Source organism: Amphiura filiformis, chromosome 1 (genome assembly GCF_039555335.1).
Source record: "Amphiura filiformis chromosome 1, Afil_fr2py, whole genome shotgun sequence".
In the NCBI taxonomy this organism is placed as follows: Eukaryota; Metazoa; Echinodermata; class Ophiuroidea; order Amphilepidida; family Amphiuridae; genus Amphiura; species Amphiura filiformis.
In genome coordinates, this window is record NC_092628.1 from 76,324,017 (window position 1) to 76,334,442 (window position 10,426).

General features: G+C 34.9%; 1 protein-coding gene across 1 annotated transcript in view; it reads right to left on the reverse strand.

Moving 5' to 3' along the window:
* Window positions 1-10,426, reverse strand: part of LOC140153406 (uncharacterized) — a 95,697-nt gene that overhangs the window by 60,681 nt on the left and 24,590 nt on the right. Inside the window, 1 exon segment of the mRNA XM_072176163.1 lies at window positions 2,137-2,380. The gene's annotated coding sequence lies outside the window, so the exon portion shown is untranslated.

Sequence of the window (10,426 nt, forward strand, 5' to 3'; positions counted from 1 at the left end):
TTTCTTAGCAGAAACTTGGCATGGTCAAGGGACCAGATATTGGAAAACTGGAACATATTCATGCACTGCAGTAGAACAATCCATTTTGCTGTGTAGAATTGAATATTATTTCAAGATTAAATTTCATTCCTGTTAATCTCTCCTTTTTTAAAAATTGAAACTTATTTTGTGATTGCCATTGAATTTAAATCCTTCCTTTGCAGGCGTTTGGTGCGGGCAGACTAGCCAAGGGCGGAGCTACATCATGCCGGTGAAAATAATCAAATCCTGGTGAAAAAAATATGCGCAAATCAGTTATAAGGGCCACTGCACATTGCACCTACTGCGCATTGCGTGTGTGACGCCTATGTTGAGTGTGTGCATGGAATGCTTTTACTTTGACTCACTTGTTGCTAGGAAATTTAGCTCAATTTGTTGCTAAGCACCCGGATGTCCGCACCCTCCTATAGTGAATGATTTCAGGATCATATTCTGTACGACCATCTCCCAGACTGAATTTGAATCTTGTGGGGGTGGGTGTTTGGCAGATCTAATGGTGAATGATTTCAAAATGATTCCTTTATGTTTCTAACTGAATTTGAATTCTTGGTGACTGGTTAGCTGAATCTCAATGAATTTCAATGGGTGTTTGTTGCAGATAAATTACCTATTATAGGTGAGTGATTTTAAAATCATATTCTTTGTGATTGGTTCTCTGATTCTCACACAATTTAAATTCTTTGAGTGTATTTGGGGCAGAATGCCATGCCAGTGCACCTCACTTGTGTCTTCACAACAACCAACCAGTTCATTCAATTACAGCACTGATTATACATGAATTGGCAGTGCAATGTTGCATTCATGGCAAGATAGATTTCCTTCATCAGGCATGTCCACATGGTGGGCTTTTTGCTTAAGGGGGTACTACACCCCTAGCCAATTTTATGCCTATTTTCAAAAAAAAAAAAAAAATTATAGCCTATTTGTGATGACAAGTAAGATATGTATATTATAGGGGCAATGACTACTGCACTGAAAATTCAGCAACTCAAGGCAAGTAGTTATTGATTTATTGATCAAATACTGGTTTTCCCTCATTTTTGACTGTAACTCCACAGTTGTCATGCCGAAATAAAATTTCCAGTGCAGTAGTTGTAGTCCTTGCCCTATAATATACATTTCTTGTTACCTCGTTATAATTTTTGAAAAAATGCAAAAATAGCACAAAATTGAGTCATTTGTTGTCTTGATGCAAACTTGGGGAAATATGTCATGTCCATAGAATTAGAGAAGGAGAAACGGGACTGGACCACCATCTGGATACAAGCATGGATCACAAGTATTTGGTTTCCAATGCGCTTCAGTCATTTGTTGTCATGCAGAACATTGATGATGGGCATTTGAGAGACGCATCTTAAGCGACTTGCACACAAGTACCAAGATACTTCAGATGAGATGCAGAATTGTTCGTTCGTCTCTGCGCAATGTCAGAAAGTACCCGATAGCTGAAGGCGCGATTGTACCTGGCGGTATAGGGAGTCCCGCTTCTCCTTCTCTAATTCTGTGGCTGTGTCCATTGTCTTGAGGATTCCAATCCCTAAGTTAGTCCTCAAATTTATCCCTAAGAAATTTTGGGGATTTTGCAATATCCTAGAGTGATCCTCGTGTGATGCCATTTTGCGATTCTCGAGTACTGAGCTTAACCTATGAACTAGGTCTTAATTATATTTAATATGGTTTAATTCGCGGTGCTACTAGAGAGGTCATAGCTTCCGGTTGTAATTCCAAAGCTGTCGTCATCAGGCATCGCAAAACTTTTGGATTCCAGTCCAGGATGGAGTCATGTGGACACACAGTCAGGGATTTGACTTACAGGAATCAAAAATCTCAATCCTCAAATAATTCTATGACCATCTGAACATGTGTCTATTGGTGCCACTCTAAAGAACAGATGGGTATTATTACGTAAGGGTATTTCAATTTTTGATTCTATGCCATACTTCATAAAATTATTTTCACCATACAGTGAGGATAAATCAACCAAACTTGCTGCAATTCTTCAGATCTACTTTAAAAAAAAGATACCCCAGACCTGACACATGAAGAACACCAGAACTATAACACCAAAACAAACACAAATATGACAACTTAACTTACCTGTAACATCAACGACAGCCAAATATAATAATTATTATCCACGAGTATTGAAGAGAAATGTTATTGAAATCCCAAGGATATGTTCAGTGTCTTGTCTTTCAGAATTGCATGAAGTTATTCAGTAGGCTGCTTCAAAAGTTTACAGCTTCGGTTTGGGTACCCGCAGATGTTGCGGAGTGAATACAACTTGTAGGGTAATATTGTAGGTTAAAATCCAAACCAATCTTTTATGCCATCAGAAACACTGCAGGATGAGAGAAAATAGAGGAGAGAACACATAAGAGACATGCTTGATTGTTAAACACCAACTGGGTATTAATAGCTGCTGGGAGGAAAAAAATGCAAGTACAGTGTATGGGCCAAGTAATTTTTCAGTGTGATATTGCTCTGGCAAGTTTGTTGGGTAACTAGTAAGGCGACAAAAAAACAACCCTGTTCTACGGGCCCGATCGACCCAGAATTTGTATTTTGGAGATTCGGTTTTTTTTTATATTTGCAAAAATCATGTAAAATCAGCCGTTTTTTACAAAATTGTTTTTCAGATTTGGCAGATTTTGGTGAATTTTAGTGCAATTTTAGCCTCTGTCATAAAAAAAAGAGGTCCGCCCATCCATAAAACAGGTCTTTTTTCATTGCCTAAGCAAGAAATACGATGTGCTAACTGCTAATTGATAAAACTATCATCATCACACATTCCTCACTTTTTCAAACATATAGAATTCAATTTATTTGCACCAAAACCAAACAGACATTGGAAACATGAAAACAAAAAAGAACCAACATTCATTGGTCATAAAGTCCTATATAAAAAAATCTGAACATTTAGACATGTATTTAGCGCTGGTGCAAATAAATGTATTTACATAGACAGAGCAACTAGTGCTGACACGTCTACTTACTAGGGTATATATACATATATATATTTATTCTCAAATTATGAATTTTCTTGAAAGCAATGAATCATCACCATTTTTCTTCAGGATTAAATATGACATGATCTTGTGAGACCAAAAGGGGCCCATTTGTAAAATTTCACTATTACTTTTGACACATTCCGAGAAGATAAACATTTTGCCCTTCTAAATTTCTCAGAAATAGCTAGCATCCATTTGATGTGTGATAAGTATTATAAGCTTTAGCAACTCATTTTATTTATACATATTTTAATATATTATATAAATGTGCACTCATTTAACATCTCAGTTTGATCAACTTTATCTTATTGCTTTGATGTATATATTACCACTAGTGTCACATTGTAAGTGAACAATTTACTCCAATTATCCGACTGGGAGCAGCTTTCACTGGGTAGAACGAGATGGGGAGAAGAGAAAAGGTCAAGGTGTGCTGTTGAAATGTCATCACATCCGGACACACATCTACCTACTGTGTAAGAACCCATCTACAGTCAAAGCAAGCTGCATTACAAGAGCCTTTCTTTAACTACACATAACACACTCTCCACTTGCTACATGGCCAAGTATTACAATATAACGTGAAATATACTTGATGTTAGTTTTTCTGAGTATCAGAGCAACCACTTAAAATGATGTATACTGCATGTATCTACCATTTTAGATTGTGTAATAATGGAACAAGATATTGTTTCTCATCTCTCTTAATCTTGTGTACAATTCAAGTATCTGGATAATCTTAGGAATCATTGTCAATTTATAATAACAATTTAAGGAAAGAAATAATATTAGCCAAAACTGCTTCTCTAATTGTTCTGTTCTTTATGTGTTCTGTAAGTGTTCTGTTAATTTTAGTTTGTGTTCTGTTCTGTTAGTGTTCTTTTCTTTAAAACTGCTTCTGTAAGTGTTCTGTTTTGGACTGAACAGGACACAAAAAACATAATGAAGTGAGCTGAGAATACTGTTTGTAAACATGGAATTTTTTTGTATCTATTTTTTCACTCCTTATCCACCATTTGATTCATTTATTTTATTTCACTTATCTTATTTTATTTTATATTTCATTTATTTTATTTTATTTGCATGTTTAAAATTACTGTTTTTAGCTTGCTTTTGTATTATTTCCTTTGCTCTGCTTCAAATGCTTGATTTTATATTGCTTTGCTTTGCTTTTACTTTAACAACTCAAGCATGCATTTAGAAATCCTTACACCCTACCTATCTACATTCTGCTATAAATATTTATCTAACTGCGGCCGACAGAATTAATTAAAATATCAGGGCTGCTTCATACAGTCGACAGTATGAATGTCTTGTCACATGTCGCACACATCTTACATGAATGTTATTTCTATTTTCAACGCACTCAACATGATCTGAATACATAACTTCATGTAAAGGTAGTTGTGTAGACATTTTTTTCCTTTCAAATAATTTGCAATTTATAAATTGGTAAAGTTCCAGAACTCATTTTCAATAGAAAAGCTACAAACACTGTAAAACAAAAAGATTTTTAATTAATCTTTTCGTTTTCAGACACATAGTTTTTCAAATTTGTACAATCAATCAATCCATCATATCTCAACCCAAACCAATGGAACCCTCAAAGTTCCTTGCAAGCATTTGCTACACCCGCTGCAAGCAAAGCAAGGATGCTTTGACATTTACCACAATTTTAAAGATCACAACCATCCTTTCTTTTTTCTTTCTTGCTTTCCCTCATCTCTTGTTGTTTACACATCAGTGAGACAACGGTGACATTTAAGAACGAAGCCACAACTAAAGAACTCAACTCGCAAGCCTTACTATTGCAGCACTGAAAAATGCGCAATTTATATCTCAAGGAAGGGAAAAATCATTAATTACTTTAACTGCCCACTATTTTCCATGTGTTGTGTGAAGCCTGACTAAGAGCAGGATAATTAAAGATAAATCAATTGCTGATCAAATAATCATGAGATTTTAAGGTTATCTAATTAAATGGCTACAGTCAGGTTGTCATGACACTGGTAGTATCACAAAGTTGAAGCAAAATATTTGTAAAAAATATTTAGTAAAATATTTGTAAAAAATATTTATTTATGTTGATATTGAAGGTTTTATTTTTAATACAATGTTTATGTTGTTGACCACAGGTCATTGTTATGAACTTGTCTATCATCACCAATTATCATAGATATAGCATAACAGTAATGGATTGTTTTCACTCTTATTCTATGATCTTGATAATTTTTATTTATTAACAATTTTTATTTATAAAAAAAATTCAATTCGATTGTGATCAATATATTCTTACATCCATGCACAGATTTTATTGACACTGCAATATAAGTAAATGTCATCAGAAAAGGTCAAATGCCAGTTGCTCTATCTATTTGACACCAAATAAAATCATATATAATACAAACCATTTTAAGGCAAAATTGTATCTTCTGGAGTAAAATAAATACACATGAATGTTTTCAGTAATGAAACATGCATGTCAAATCCTGTTTTTACTGCGTACAACTTGAAAGAGATGAAGACAGTAAATTTGCACTGAGTGCAGGTAGGGCAAGGATGGTTGTAATAACCTAATTTGAGTTTATCTGCTGCTACTAATGTCTCTACTTGTTAGTGAAATATATTTGATCCGATCAAGAGGAATGAGTCTGATGTCGCTAATATTGATTTTGACTTATTGATAAAAACAGGTGATACATTTTTATGTTTTACTTTGTTTTTGAAATTGGATAATCACTCATAACTTTGTAACCAGATGTCCAATTTTAATGGGGTTTGGAACATACCATAGCATTTTTTAAGTGTGAATGAATAATGAACAAAAACCAAAATTGAAAATTGCCGACATTACACTCATTCCCCCTGATCGTGTCACATGTGACACATTAGTAATTATACTAACACTGTTAAACATTACAGCAGATTTAGTTTTGTTTAACTAGAGCCCTGACCTGGTTTTTAAGGCTAATAGCTTCCTATTACACCCGGGTGATGTGAAACAAATAGGGTAAAATATTTGTCTAAGAAAACACACCATAGGAAGCCTCAAACCCAAAACTCCAACACATTACTTAAAATGTCATGATTTCTCCTGGTACCTTGAACATTCAATCCGATTACCACCAACCTCTAACATTGCAAGAAGCAAATGAGTCCACAGTGCTTTCCCTGTCTTTTCTGTAAGTAGTTTTGAATGTCATCTTCTGCAAAATTACATCATATCAGTTCTAGTCTCTCGCAAAGTCTCGATCCAATCGTCCAATGCTTATATTTCAAGCAAGCACTCACAAATAGAAAACTCTATATACCTACATGTATTAAACTATTATTAATGTTACAGAAATATTTTTTATTTCACGCCTACTCTTTTCAGTTAGCAGCAAAATGTTTATTAAAACTCAACAAAATATGACATACCACAAATTTGCCCAATAAAATAATAAAACAACATTACTTTTACCAGATTATATTTTCACAGGTGGTAAAAACTCTTTTTACTAAATGAAATTTTCATGACATTGACAACATCAGTATGCAGTAACATTTGTTTTAAATTGTGTTGGCACTATAATGATTATGTATAGGCCTATTAAAACATTCTAATCAAATTCTTTGAATTCATTATTTAAAATATCTTCAAGAATGAAAATTTTACTGTATCATAGGGCCTTGCCACCCACCTCCATAACAAACACCAAAATGCCAAGTGATGTGGGCGTGTTTTTGAGAGAGGTCTTTAGTCAAAGCTCAATTTTAGGGAAATTGACCAGGTATTAATTCTAAATGGCAGATGAATATACTGACATTTTATTTCAAATGTCTTTTACCCAGATTGTATTAATCCACCCGACAAGGGCTAATTTAATGTTGAAAATGGCAAAGTTGGTCCTCAAGTTTTATTCTTTCATGCAACATGTCTTATCTATCTGTACTTCTGTTTATTCACACGTTTTCTTCTTGCTAAATGAATTGCTGGGTTTTTTAATGTTCAAACTGGTCATCACTCATAACAGGAACTCCTTCTGCACCAAAATAACATAGAAAGTGGGCAGAAAACAGAAAACATTTTCAACTCATATTTCCAAATTTTACTTCCTTTTTGTCATATTTCTTACCTCCCCCTCCTTTCAATAGCATATTGCCATTCATTTGGGGTGGCTCTGCTGGTTATTTTGTTTCTCTGATTAGATTTTATTAAAATATATTAGAAGTAATTTTGTGATACAAATAATAATACACAAATAGTTTTCCTGTTTTCTTTTATATAAACAAAGACAGTTGCACCCTTTCTTTACAATGCAATGAAGCTACTAGTTGGACATTTACGCATAACTTACAACACAACTGATCAAATCAAACCATACCCCTTTCTCCATTTTGGCTCTGATATGTCAGGTGGTGCCCGGGTGACATTTACTAAGCTTGTGCGTCAAGCGCAAGAGTATTAGCGTTTAAATCCCAGAGTTTGGGTGACATTTTCATTGAAATGTCACTTGATTCAGATTGCTCACTGGAAGCAGGAAAAGCAAGAAGAGAGGTGGAGAGAGAGTGAGATAGCAAGAGAGAGGGATAGGGGGAGATGTATGCGTAGATGGTTATAGTCACAGTCAGATAGAGGAGAGGTGGATAAAGGAGAGAGACCAATACAGACAGACAGCATGGGATGGGAGAAAAGGTGGAGAAGAGAGAGGACGGATATATATAAGAGAGAGATTGCAGAGGATAAAAGTTCCACCATGATATTTTTAAATAAAAAGAATTTTGGTAGATGCAGATTTGAATAAATAAACTTGCTGTTAAATTTACCCTTTGTTATTGAATTTTATGACAACACCCAGAAAATATTATGTGGTTTATCTACCATTATTATTGTTATAAAATATGAATTAAAAAAATATAAGCATGCATGTCAGAAGACATCATTTGAAAGGAAAAAAATCCTAAACATGTTGCTTCATCTTATTACAGCAATCAAACACTAACTTGTTACAAAGTTCAGTGACCCCGGGTGGTAACCCTTTATGATATTTCACAGACCAGGTACCCTGGGCAGGTACCATGGCAATGTAGATAAATAAAAACCAAACAGTGATACATACAGTTTGTCCACTCTGAAGTACGAAGTGACAACACGCGCGTATACAGTGCGTAAACAGTGCGCAGTGCTGCGTCTCTGCTGCAGGTATGCGCGCCTTCAAAGTCAGCACAATGTGTGCGTCCGCTTCGGTACTTTGTACTTCAGAGTAGACTGACTGTAGTCACATCAATCCCTCAACACACAGCTTGAAAAACATATATTGAAAACAAACAGCCAAAAAAAAATGCATTGAAACAGATAGCAAATTAAAGAAAATTGCCAACCCTAATACACAATTAATAGTAATTTGTAATTTTTTTAAAAACCCAAATACACCCCACAGTCCCACACACAAGAAAAAACAATTGCTCCAAGAATTCGGACCAGCCACAGAAGGCAACACAACATTTTTTTTTGCTCTATGATAAACACTTCAATTCATAAAGTCAAGCACGTTATCTTACGTGGATGGGGCCACATTGTATTTTGAGAAAAGCGACAAAGACAATGAGATAAAATATATAGAAAAGAAAGAGGAGAGGTAAAGAAGAGAAAAGAGTCTGTTTATATGTCACTCATTGTTTACAAACAAACCTTACCTCTAACTCTCTCTTCCATAGATCAACAACAAAATCAACACACACACAAAGCATGTCACTCATACCATCGCTAAACTATACAGTCCTACGGATGATCTCAATAGACCCACCATACACAGCACCATGCACACGTGTATTGCCGGCATAAAGAATCAATACATATCCAACAAATCCACAATCACTAATATCGATTTCAAAGGTTCCTGTCACTTTTTGGGCTACAGACGTAGGTATGCATGCGAGTTAGGATACGATTGTATACATATCATAGGCTGCAGTAGCAGCAGCGTAGTGAATTAAACTGCCGGCCGGCCTACATGTAGCCACCATTCATCTGTAGTTCATTTCATGTGGTGGCAGTGGTACACACTCCATTCTCCTCATCACAAAACCCGCCCCCACACTTTATTTTGCTATCTCTCTTTCTCTATCTCTCTCTTACTCTTCTTGTGTCTCTTCCCTTTCTAACTCACAGTTTTCACTATCTCTCTGGGTGACCTTTCATTAATAATTGGACCCTAAATGCCAGAGACAATTAAGAATAGAAGGAACATACCTGCCCTAGCTACTGCATGCTAAGAAATGACCTAAATTATTCATGGTCTTCCAATGTTCATACTCGTTGTGTCTGCATAGCGACTATCAAAATATAATTTGTTGAAACCTCTGTGTTCTTCAACATGTATACTGAGGTTAGAGTTGCAATTGTGATTGCTACAAGCGATTATGTGTATAGTTTACGGAGTTACAGCTTCCATTTTTCCCCCAATTGTGACAAAGAGAAAATCTTGATGTTTCAGACAATCATCTGAGATGAATATGTTTGGCATGACAGATTAAATCACAAATGACATTTAAAAATTCAAGAGTTCAACATAATACTGACGGATAATATCAATAAACTAAAAAAAATATCAGGAATACATAAATAAAAACATAAGTAAATAAACCATAAATAAATTAAAAAATTATCTCTTACATGTATTTTATCAGTTCACATGACCTTTAAGCACTAGAACCTTACGTAAAAATTACATTATGATGTAAATGAAATATAGGAGCACAGGATGTGGCTGATGAGGGAATGTGATTAAAATTAAACCCTCTAAATTTTACCTGTATTTTATTTTCACGAGTTCACACAAGGGGCTCAGAATTTCAAGATGTTTCGCAAATTACGATAGCAAATTAATAATGGTTAAATTATTGTTTCAATATTATATTAAAATAGTTGCTGTTCTTGGTCAGATTTATTTAAATAAAATGCAGTAAAACAAAATCAACAGTCTTCTGCTTCAATCCCATGATAATATTTTCCTCAATGAAATGTTCAGACATCCAGTTACCCAGGCAAGCAGCCAGCTTGCCTGATAGTCAGCTAGCATTTAAGGCACCCATGACTGTTTTCAACCCATGTGATTTTAATGTATTCAAAACCCGGCGACAATTTCCGAGCCCAGCCGGGCATATCCAATTTCAAGGAATTTCTGCACCTATTTAAGAGCAACTTCGGGTGTGGGATGAGAACCTACAGATGGGTTATAATCAAGATACAATGGTATTAATATTTTAAACTACATGATACACACCCGGGGATGCACACTGTTTACATTATATGAAGTTATGGCGTAACCTGACCGACCCTAAAAGTAGACTTGACCATAGACTTTGTTTTTTATTTTGCAAATAAATAAATA